Source organism: Hyperolius riggenbachi, chromosome 4 (assembly GCF_040937935.1).
Source record: "Hyperolius riggenbachi isolate aHypRig1 chromosome 4, aHypRig1.pri, whole genome shotgun sequence".
Lineage (NCBI taxonomy): Eukaryota > Metazoa > Chordata > Amphibia > Anura > Hyperoliidae > Hyperolius > Hyperolius riggenbachi.
The window spans coordinates 422735809-422745602 of NC_090649.1; positions in this window are offsets into that span (position 1 = coordinate 422735809).

Genomic DNA, 9794 nt, shown 5'->3' on the forward strand with positions numbered 1-9794 from the left:
TCACCTTTCAGCGCTCCTTCCATTCATTCGTCTATAACTTTATCATTACTTATTGCAATGAAATGAACTATATCTTGTTTTTTCCGCCACCAATTAGGCTTTCTTTAGGTGGGACATTATGCCAAGAATTATTTTTTTCTAAATGTGTTTTAATGGGAAAATAGGAAAAATGTGGGGAAAAAAATAATTATTTTTCAGTTTTCGGCCATTATAGTTTTTAAATAATGCATGCTACTGTAATTAAAACCCATGAAATGTATTTGCCCTTTTGTCCCGGTTATAAAACAATTTAAATTATGTCCCTATCACAATGTTTGGTGCCAATATTTTATTTGGAAATAAAGGTGAATTTTTTTCATTTTTGCGTCCATCCCTAATTACAAGCCCATAGTTTATAAAGTAACAGTGTTATACCCTCTTGACATAAATATTTAAAAAGTTCAGTCCCTAAGGTAACTATTTATGTATTTTTTTTAATTGTAAATTTTTTAATTTTTTTTTAATTACAAAAAAAAAAAATGGGGAGTGTGGGAGGTAATGAGTTAATTTTATGTGTAAAAGTCATTTATTTGTATGTGAAAAATGTGTAGGGTGTAGTTTACTATTTGGCCACAAGATGGCCACAGTAACTTTTTGTTTTAATGCGACCTCCAAGCTTCCTTCCTGAAGCTTGGAGGAAGTATAATGAGGCTGGACACGTGAGTTTTTTCTCACAATGATCGCGCTGCCCATAGGAGAGCAGCGGATCATTGCGGGGCTTAGATCAACGAACGGGAATGGATTTTCCCGTTCATTGATCTCTGGGCGAGCGGGCGGCGGCGTGTTTACTAGCGGCGGGCGGCGTGTTTACGAGCGGGAGCGCGGACAGCGTCGGGAACGCGGAAAGTACGTATTTCTCCGTCCCTGGTTGTTAAAGGATGGAAAAAGGGGCGGAGAAATACGTACGCGCGGGGGTAAAGTGGTTAAAATAACTTTTCAGCACTCTGTAATTTAAAAAAAGTACCAAAAGTAGGTGAAAAAGTACTATTAAAATTATTTTCAGTATTTTATTGCTTGCTGGTGGCTTATAAAATACATTTTTGGCAAGAAGTTTTAAAAATATCACCTAGGAGAAAACGAAGGAGAAAAAGTGAATTGCATATGGGCCATAAGCTACGTACACACATACGACAACGATCGTTCGTTGTGATTGACTAACGATCTTTTAATTGACGAAAGAACGACCTAAGTAAAGTTAACTTTTAAAGGTATGTAACGATCTGATCGTTTGTTAATGAACGATCCGGAACAACGTCACATTCTGTTCCTGGAAGTGACATCATAGCAAGTTCCACCCGCATGTAACGAATGGTTCAAAATGTACGTTACACTGTAAAATTAAAGTTACGTATATTACATTACAGTAGGAGATTTCATACTGTAGGTATGTAGGTAGAGCATTTCCATAATATAGCGTTGACAAAACATACAAAAATACACTTTGTCCTGTTAAAATGACAATTATGGTATAATCATGTTGCAATTAACGTGTCACAGGACACATTCATAGAACGAACGTTACATCACGAAAAGCAACTGTTGCGCTTGCGCATAAAAATGAAAGGTTCTATGGAGATATAATGAAATGCGCATGTCAAGCCAAGTACGAACGACCGTTTTCTAACGATGTACTACTTTTGCAAACGATCGTTGTTTAAAAAAAATCCGGCAAGGCAGACCTTTCGTTTTAAAGATCTAGCTCGTCCATCGTTTGACTTAATGATCGTTGGATGTTTTTTTAAACGATCGTCGTTTTGAAATCGGAGAACGATCGTTTCAAACGACTATAGTCGCATGTGTGTACGCTCCTTTTGTGTCAATCCAATAACTAAAAAAAGCATAGGCCCAATCAGGACAATGTGACCATTTCCCTACTCCTGTCTTTTAGTAGATTGTCCCCACAGCATATAGATCTACTGTGTGCAGCCATTAATTGTGCTTTGAAATAACCATTTGTCTCTCCTTGGGCCTCTGGGCTGTGAATGAGAAAGGGGGATGTCGTTTTACAATTCATCATTCAAGAAAGATTACAGATGATGAATAAAATCTAGAGAAAAAGAGAAAACGATGCTCCCCATAGCAACTAATCACAAAGCTAGAAAATGTATGCAATAATCTGATTAATTGCTAAAAAAATCATCATTTACAGACTTGCAATATTTACCCATTATTTCATGATTTTCTGTATTGAGAAAACACCACCTTTTACATTCCAGCCAACATAACTGGCTATGAAGGAGCATCTGATATCTAATATATCAAATATCTACATTTCCATTTTTAAAGAATCTTTTGGACAGTAAAATTATGTAGTTATTCATTCCTCACAAATTCCTTGTGTGAAGTGAACCACTTGTGCCACGCCCTCCATTTGTCTCAGGCGTTTATGTCCTTGAATGCACATGCATGGGTGCCAATACATTATCGCATGTCCATGTAAGGTGAGGGGCAAGGACCAGCTGACTATTGTAAACTATAACCCCTCACTTTAATGCTGAGGGTGTGTGAGTGACCATGTGGATGGAATGGAGCAGACAGGGCAGGAATACAGAATTGTGTGTGTGTGTGTGGGGGGGGGGGGGGGTGGCAAGAGGAGGACACCTGGTTCAGCCACTTCCCAGCCAAAGAGGGCATGGTGTCGAAGAAATGTAGATTTAGTTAAAGAGAAACCTTAACGAAGAATTGAACTCCCAATCAGTAGCTGATACCCCCTTTCTCATGAGAAAGCTATACCTTTTCTCAAACGGATCATCAGGGGGCTCTGTATGGCTGACTTTGTGGTGAAACCCCTCCCACAAATGATGTCAGCGCCTCACAGCACTGAGGTACTGGCATCACACTGTGGAAGCCTTGTTGTATTGTGGGAAATAACAGCTTTTTACAACTGCCAAAAAAACAAGCATCGTCTCTTTACCATGACATCACCTGCCAGCAGTTAAAATGTCACCATGTGGTAAATGTCAATGTATATCAGAGAGAGGAAAGCTTTTGCAATGGGCAACCACTGACTAAATCATTTACACATCATTATTGTAAAAATGAAGCACTTTTTTATTACATTATTTTCACTGGAATTCCTCTTTAAGTGGGTTTTTTTTTATGTATTATAAGCATCCAACCCACCCCCTTCCTTTCTCTGGTCAGAACCCCAGCAGGTACCTGAATTTACATAGTAAATAGTGCTTTAGCACAGGTCTTTCCAGGAATCAAACTTTGCATCATTAGCAGGCAAAATCAGTTTTTGGTAGCCAGATTGTATTCTGGGCATTTTATTTTCCTTACCTCTCATAGTGAAGAAGCCTTAGGCTACGTTGCCAGTGGCCATTGCGTTCTTTGTAACAACAGGAATGCAATAAAACAGATAGCAAACTCTGTGTGTTGCATCACATACAGTGAAGTACAATGAAGCACACAGTCAATGAAAAGTATACATCACTGTCACAGTTAACGTGCATGTTTTGGGGGTAACATACTGTATGCAGTACACCACAACGCACCCGCTACACTGTGAACAAAGCATAGGTGGTGCATTGCAGTGCGGCAAGCCTCGATACAAAGCATCCTAAATGCCACAATGCACCATTGTGAACACAGCCTTAGGCCAGATTCCACACACAAGTTGTCATCCATGTGCTGGAAATCGCACACATTATCTGGCATTTCTTTCTGAATTTTAAAAACGTATGCAATTTTGTGTGTGCTTTAATGTGAATATGTGCATGCCTTTTTCCATATTAGGTGCTACCTAGCAACAAATGACCACATGACTACTTCCTTCCTGCCCATCCTGTGTATACCAATGCGGTATGCACACTTGTTTCTATGTGGCGCCATGCATTTAGATGCATCCTGCAAAAAAAAAAAAATGTTGCATCCTATCAGTCTTTTTCCAACACCAATTTGCATGCAAAAAAAAAATCACATAATATGGAAACTAGTCCATTGACTGTAGTGCATACTTAATGTGTGTTTTGGGGTTTTTTTTTGTCCACGTGATGTGAAAACAAGGCCTTAAAGGATGCACATAGAATTCTATCACTAGAGGCTACATGCAGTCTTATCCAGTCTCTGCCTTTCTAGCTTAGAAAAAGAAAAGTCTGGCCTTTTTTTCCAATACATTTTTATAGAACAAGTTAAATTCCTAACAAAGCTCAAGGTCAGCAGTTCAGGTTCCATTCATTCAGGAAATGAGGATGTGCTCTTTAAACAGGGGTATATTGATCTACATAGGAGGCAGATTATTATGTGAAAAGTGCTACACCCATTCTAAAACCCCAAGAATGGAAAATGAAGACAGTAAAAGTCCAATTTAGAAAGGACTTTAGCTGAAAAATTGAATATGTGTTCATAAAGATTTCAAAGGCGTCTAAATACAGCTATTAAGTTAAAATATATGCAATAGTTTGTTGATGCACTTTGAAAGACAGAATAACTATTCTGGAATCTATATATTAATATTAAAGCGGAATATAACCCAGCATTTCTTCTTTGCTCTAAAAAATTTTTTACAGCATATTATATACAACCAGCATTTTTTTTTACTAGAACAGCATTCAAAGGGTTACACACAGGCCTTGAAAGTTCAGTGCAGAGAAATCTGGAAGCATCAAAAGTGCAGATAATGTTATCTTGTGTTTACTTAATTGTATCAAGTGAGGAATGTGACACATTCTCTGACTCCTGGACACAGACAGACATTCAAAGCATTTCTGCCTTTAATACATAATGAATAAAACCAGTTATGAATAAAATGCAAAGTCAGCTCTCAACGCAAAAACTGTACTTTTGGGAACTTGTAGTTTCTAAATGAATAATAATACTTATGCACAAATGCAAATATGATAACTGCATGGCATATAAAAGTAGGAAAATATGTTTTTATTGAATATTATGTCAGGGTTTTATACCGCTTTAACAGTCATGAACAAATTGTTCTCTTCATAAGAAACAGCGGGCCCTATCCAATTCACTTTTCTTGTTAATTTTCTCCTAGGAGATAATTTTTCATTTTCTGTTTAAAAAAGTACCAAAAAGTAGGTGAAAAAGTTACTGCCAAAATGTTTCTTATTATGTTCTTGCTTGCTGGTGACCTATAATGCATTTTATTGATATTTATGTGAAAAAAATCAGACAGGAAAAAAAATTAATTGGATCGGACCCAATTTGTGCATAGGTCATTCTTCCAAAAAGCAATAACAAAAACAAAACAAAATAAAAAACAAATTACATATGAAAGCTGTCTACACCAACATACTGGTGTCCATCTTATACATAAAGACTATTTTTAGCACATCTTGGTGACAAAAAAAAGGATTTCTTAGTCGATATATACCCTGAGAAAAATGTGCAATTCAAAGTCCAATATAAATAATGTAAGTTGATAAAGTGAGGGAGCAATCAATAATCATCTGGTTTTACTACCTAGTTGGCAAACAGATTAGGCTTGCTTAAAAAGCAAAAGGGGATCGGCGAGCTGCTTAAAGGGGCCCATACACTCAGACGATTTTCTGGCCGACCGATCGATCCAAATCGATCGATCGATTGATCGATTGCAAATCGGTTGGCCAATCGACCGATCGATGGCCGATTTCGATCGATTTCAATGGTTTTCCATCGAACTGGCAGGGTGGAAAATCTGGGTCGATCTGATGAGATTGCTTATAATTTTGCATTGGCCTTAATGGAAATCTGATGGCAAAAAAATGCCATCAGATCGGATTTCAATAGATTGAAAACTGAAATCTATTGGAATTCTATCCTGGTAAAAAATGTTCTAAAAACGCATCAGATAGATCATCAGATGCATTTCTTATCTATCTGCTGCCAATCTGACGAGTGTATGGGCACCTTAACACTAGTATGACGGTGATATTTTAATTCTCGCATGGCTATTTGCACATTTCATTTGCTTGTCTCTTATGACTCCAGAGTGTCAGCTTCTGTGTCCTATGAAGAAAGACATTTCTCTAATATTTCAGCTCATTAATGATAAGACACACTATATAAAAATTCTCAAACATGAAAGGTGCCGTTAGAAACACATGAAAGAAAGCGCAAGGCTTTTTAAAGTAATCATATAAACAGAAGGGGATGCAGAAGAGCGCATCTGTTAGTAACAGTCAAAGCAGGCATCACTTTAGACAGCCTCTTCATCAAAGGCTTTCAGCCTGACACTGAGCGGGAGCATGCAAACATAACGCAGAGAAATAACAGCAAGACAGCTGTATTTAGTGCAGTTTCGGAGTGGAGACTCAGATTCTATCAAATACCTATCACTGGCTTACCTCAAGAAAAAAAAACACTATACCAAGCAGATTTTGGCTTCTAATTCAGGCAGCACAGTGGTTAGCTCTCTCGCCTTGCAGCGCTGGGTCCCTGGTTTGAATCCCAGCCAGGGCACTATCTGCACAGAGTTTGTATTTCCACCCTATGTCTCTGTGGGTTTCCTCCGAGCACTCTGGTTATCTCCCACACCCCAAAAACATACAGATGAGTTAATTGGCTTCCCTTAAAATTGGCCCTAGACCAGGCATGGGCAAACTCGGCCCTCCACCTGTTACGGAACTACAAGTCCCACAATGCATTTGCCTTTATGAGTCATGACTGTGGCCGTCAGACTCCTGCAATGCATTGTGGGACTTGTAGTTCCTTAACAGCTGGAGGGCCAAGTTTGCCCATGCCTGCCCTAGACTATGATACATACACTACACAATATAGACATAAGACTATAGTAGGGATTAGATTGTGAGCCCCTCTGAGGGACAGTTAGTGACAAGACAATATATACTCTGTACAGCGCTGTGGAAGATGTCAGCACTATATCAATAATAATAATATTACCTATATAATATACTGTACCTATATAATATACCTATATTACCTAATATTGCCTATAGTAAAAATAGCACTTCTAATGTATAAAAATAAGGAAAATAATGATACAAAATGATTGCTAATCTAAAAATGTTAATTATTTTAAGTGTATTTATTATAAGAACAAATACCGTAAGTGACATTATGTTTCAAATGCCAAATAAATAAAGACTAAATATTTTGTATATTATTATTCCAGCTTGTATGTTTTTCCTGTATTACAGACACGTTTCTGATCGCACAGGAAACCTGCCTTCAGCCCTTCTTACATCGTGCTACATACAATATTAAGGCTTTAGATCGAAATTAAATGGAAAATAAAATATATTGTGTGACTTATTGCAGTTTGAAATGGCATAGCAACTATTACACTATGCATGTCATTTATGGTCTTGTTCATAATATGGTCTCTACTGCCATCCTCTGGCAAGTTTAGGAAAACCATGCAAGAGAGTAAATGAAGCTGAGTAGGGAAAAAAAATGTATGGTGTCAATATTGATTCAGAGACAAATCATTCAGTCTAATTACAGCTCGTTAACAAATGCTTTCAATGCTAGTCAGAATCACAGTGTTATCTGCAATCACTACATTCAGCTATGTCACTGGCCACTGCAAGGCACATTAAAAAAATTAACAAATTTGGCACATAATTAACATAATTAGTGCATGGAATGATGAGACCATGATTACTGTGTAATTACAGCTATAGTCGTCACGTTTTTTTTTATACTGTATATGCATTTTATCACATTATTCACAGCTGCTCCACAATTAGCAATAGGATTGCCTAAACAGATCAGTTTATTCTATGGAAAACAAGCACGGCCAGTGTAGCTTCTGTAATAACAGACAGTAATCATATATTGGGCTTCTACCATCAGTCCGTCATTCATATGCATGTACTGGAAGGAGGCAGAGTGCTACCTTAAAGTAGCCATAGACATGAGATGGTATTGAAGTGAATTAATCTCTGACATAACATTCAATAAAAAAAATGTTTCTACTTTTTACAATACCCATGCAGTTACTATATTTGCTTTTGTGCACAAGTAATATTACATACAGTTTATCTGCTCTGAAAGCTGACATTGCATTGTATTCCATAGCTGATGTATTCATATATTAAAATCTTCTGGTGAGCTCTGCTTAAAGTGGATCCGAGATAAACTTTTACTCATTGAATAATTGTGTTCCTTTCATATAGTTTATAGGGCATTTCTCAAGCCAAATACTTTTTTTGTTTTATTTTAATACTCTAATTCCCTATAAACTAAACAAGCCTCGCCCACAGCTTTTCAGAGTGCCTTGGCATTTTCAGGCAGTAGCAAGAGCTTATAGGAGCTCAGTCTAGGGGGGGGGGGGGGGGGAGGAGAAGGTGTTACTAGCAATTGATTTCAGAGGCAGAGGGGAGGAGGAGAGGGAACTGAATTTACACACAGGCAAGCTTATAGTGATAGCATCTCCAGCCCTCAGCCTGTGACAATGTGGCAAACAGAACATGGCTGCCCTCATTGTATCACAGGAATAAATATTCATAAACTGTTGACGCTGTTTGCAGATAGATTTGCTGTGTAAACTATCTAAACTTTAGATAAGATATATAGACAAATTACTTGTTATAGTTAGTTTTTAATCTCGGATCCGCTTTAACTGTGTGCATGCTTGAAGCAGAGAGAGATCGTTTTCAGCTCAGCTAAGAATGTAACAACATCGGAATGCATACAGAAGACATTGTTATCTCCTCTTTGGATGCAGATCATAAGCTGAAGGGGCTTTCCATGGCAGGACAAAGTGCTGTGTTTAACTGTTTGAATGCTGTTCTACTACATTTGTTTTTCTGGTAGTAGGTTTAAAGCTGTAAGTAATCTTTTTTGAGCAAAGAAGAAATGCTGAGTTTCAGACTACTTTAAGGTACCCAAAGTTATGAATGGTTGGTTAATATAGCCGATTTTTGCTGTTTCGGCTGATTTCTGGTTACGTTCTGGCTAAGTTCTGGTTAGCCACTTCTTTTACCTGACAAAGAGTCTAGCTAACTGACACTAATTATGCAGATACTAATTAAGTTCCCTGTCTAAAGGTGACAGTTGTTCCAGTTTGACGTAGATGATCTCTTTTGCCCACTTCGTAAACTATTTTTTTTTCATTGTCAAAATTAGTTTCCTTAAATGGAAGAGCCCATATCCTGTGCTGTGTACAAGTAGAATAGAGAAGAACACCAATCCTCCCCCCCCCCCCCCCCCACCTCCACAGATGTAGACCTCCCGTGATGAGTCATGCTATTATTTAAGGGTTTCTTGTCTCCTCCAATTTTTGTTTATTGTGTAAGTGGATTACCGGTACACAGTACAATTATTTAGAAATGTGCTACAGCTCAACACCTTGTAGAACAGAAAAGGGGGAGGGGGGCTGTTTTTTTTTTTGTTTTTGTTTTTTGGATAAACCATGACCTGGGTAAATGAGAACCTTTACAAAAATATTCCCTGGCAATGTTGCTTTGTAATATATGGGCAAATTGCCCTATTTACTGCTTCAATGACCAACCCTGGACTGAGGGACATTCAACGAAGCAAAGCCTGAAGTCCCATTTCCAGTGGAAACTGCCCAGTTTTTGCAGACATTTTTCTCTGTGATGTCTATGGAGCAGTATGTAGATGTAGGCTGGTCATAGGTGTTTGCCAGTGTACTATTTGCACATTAAAGTATCTTGTCTATGCCCAGCATTATGCCTGTGGGCTTTCTTCAGCTGCTGCCAACTGAGTGCTGCTGTGGGATGGCAGCCTGTGAATGGACGATAAACTGTTTGTTTTCTTACTAGTGTGCTTACTAACGCCAAGTGTTGTTATTGACCAGGCCAGATGTCTGCACTGAACTCATTAGCCAT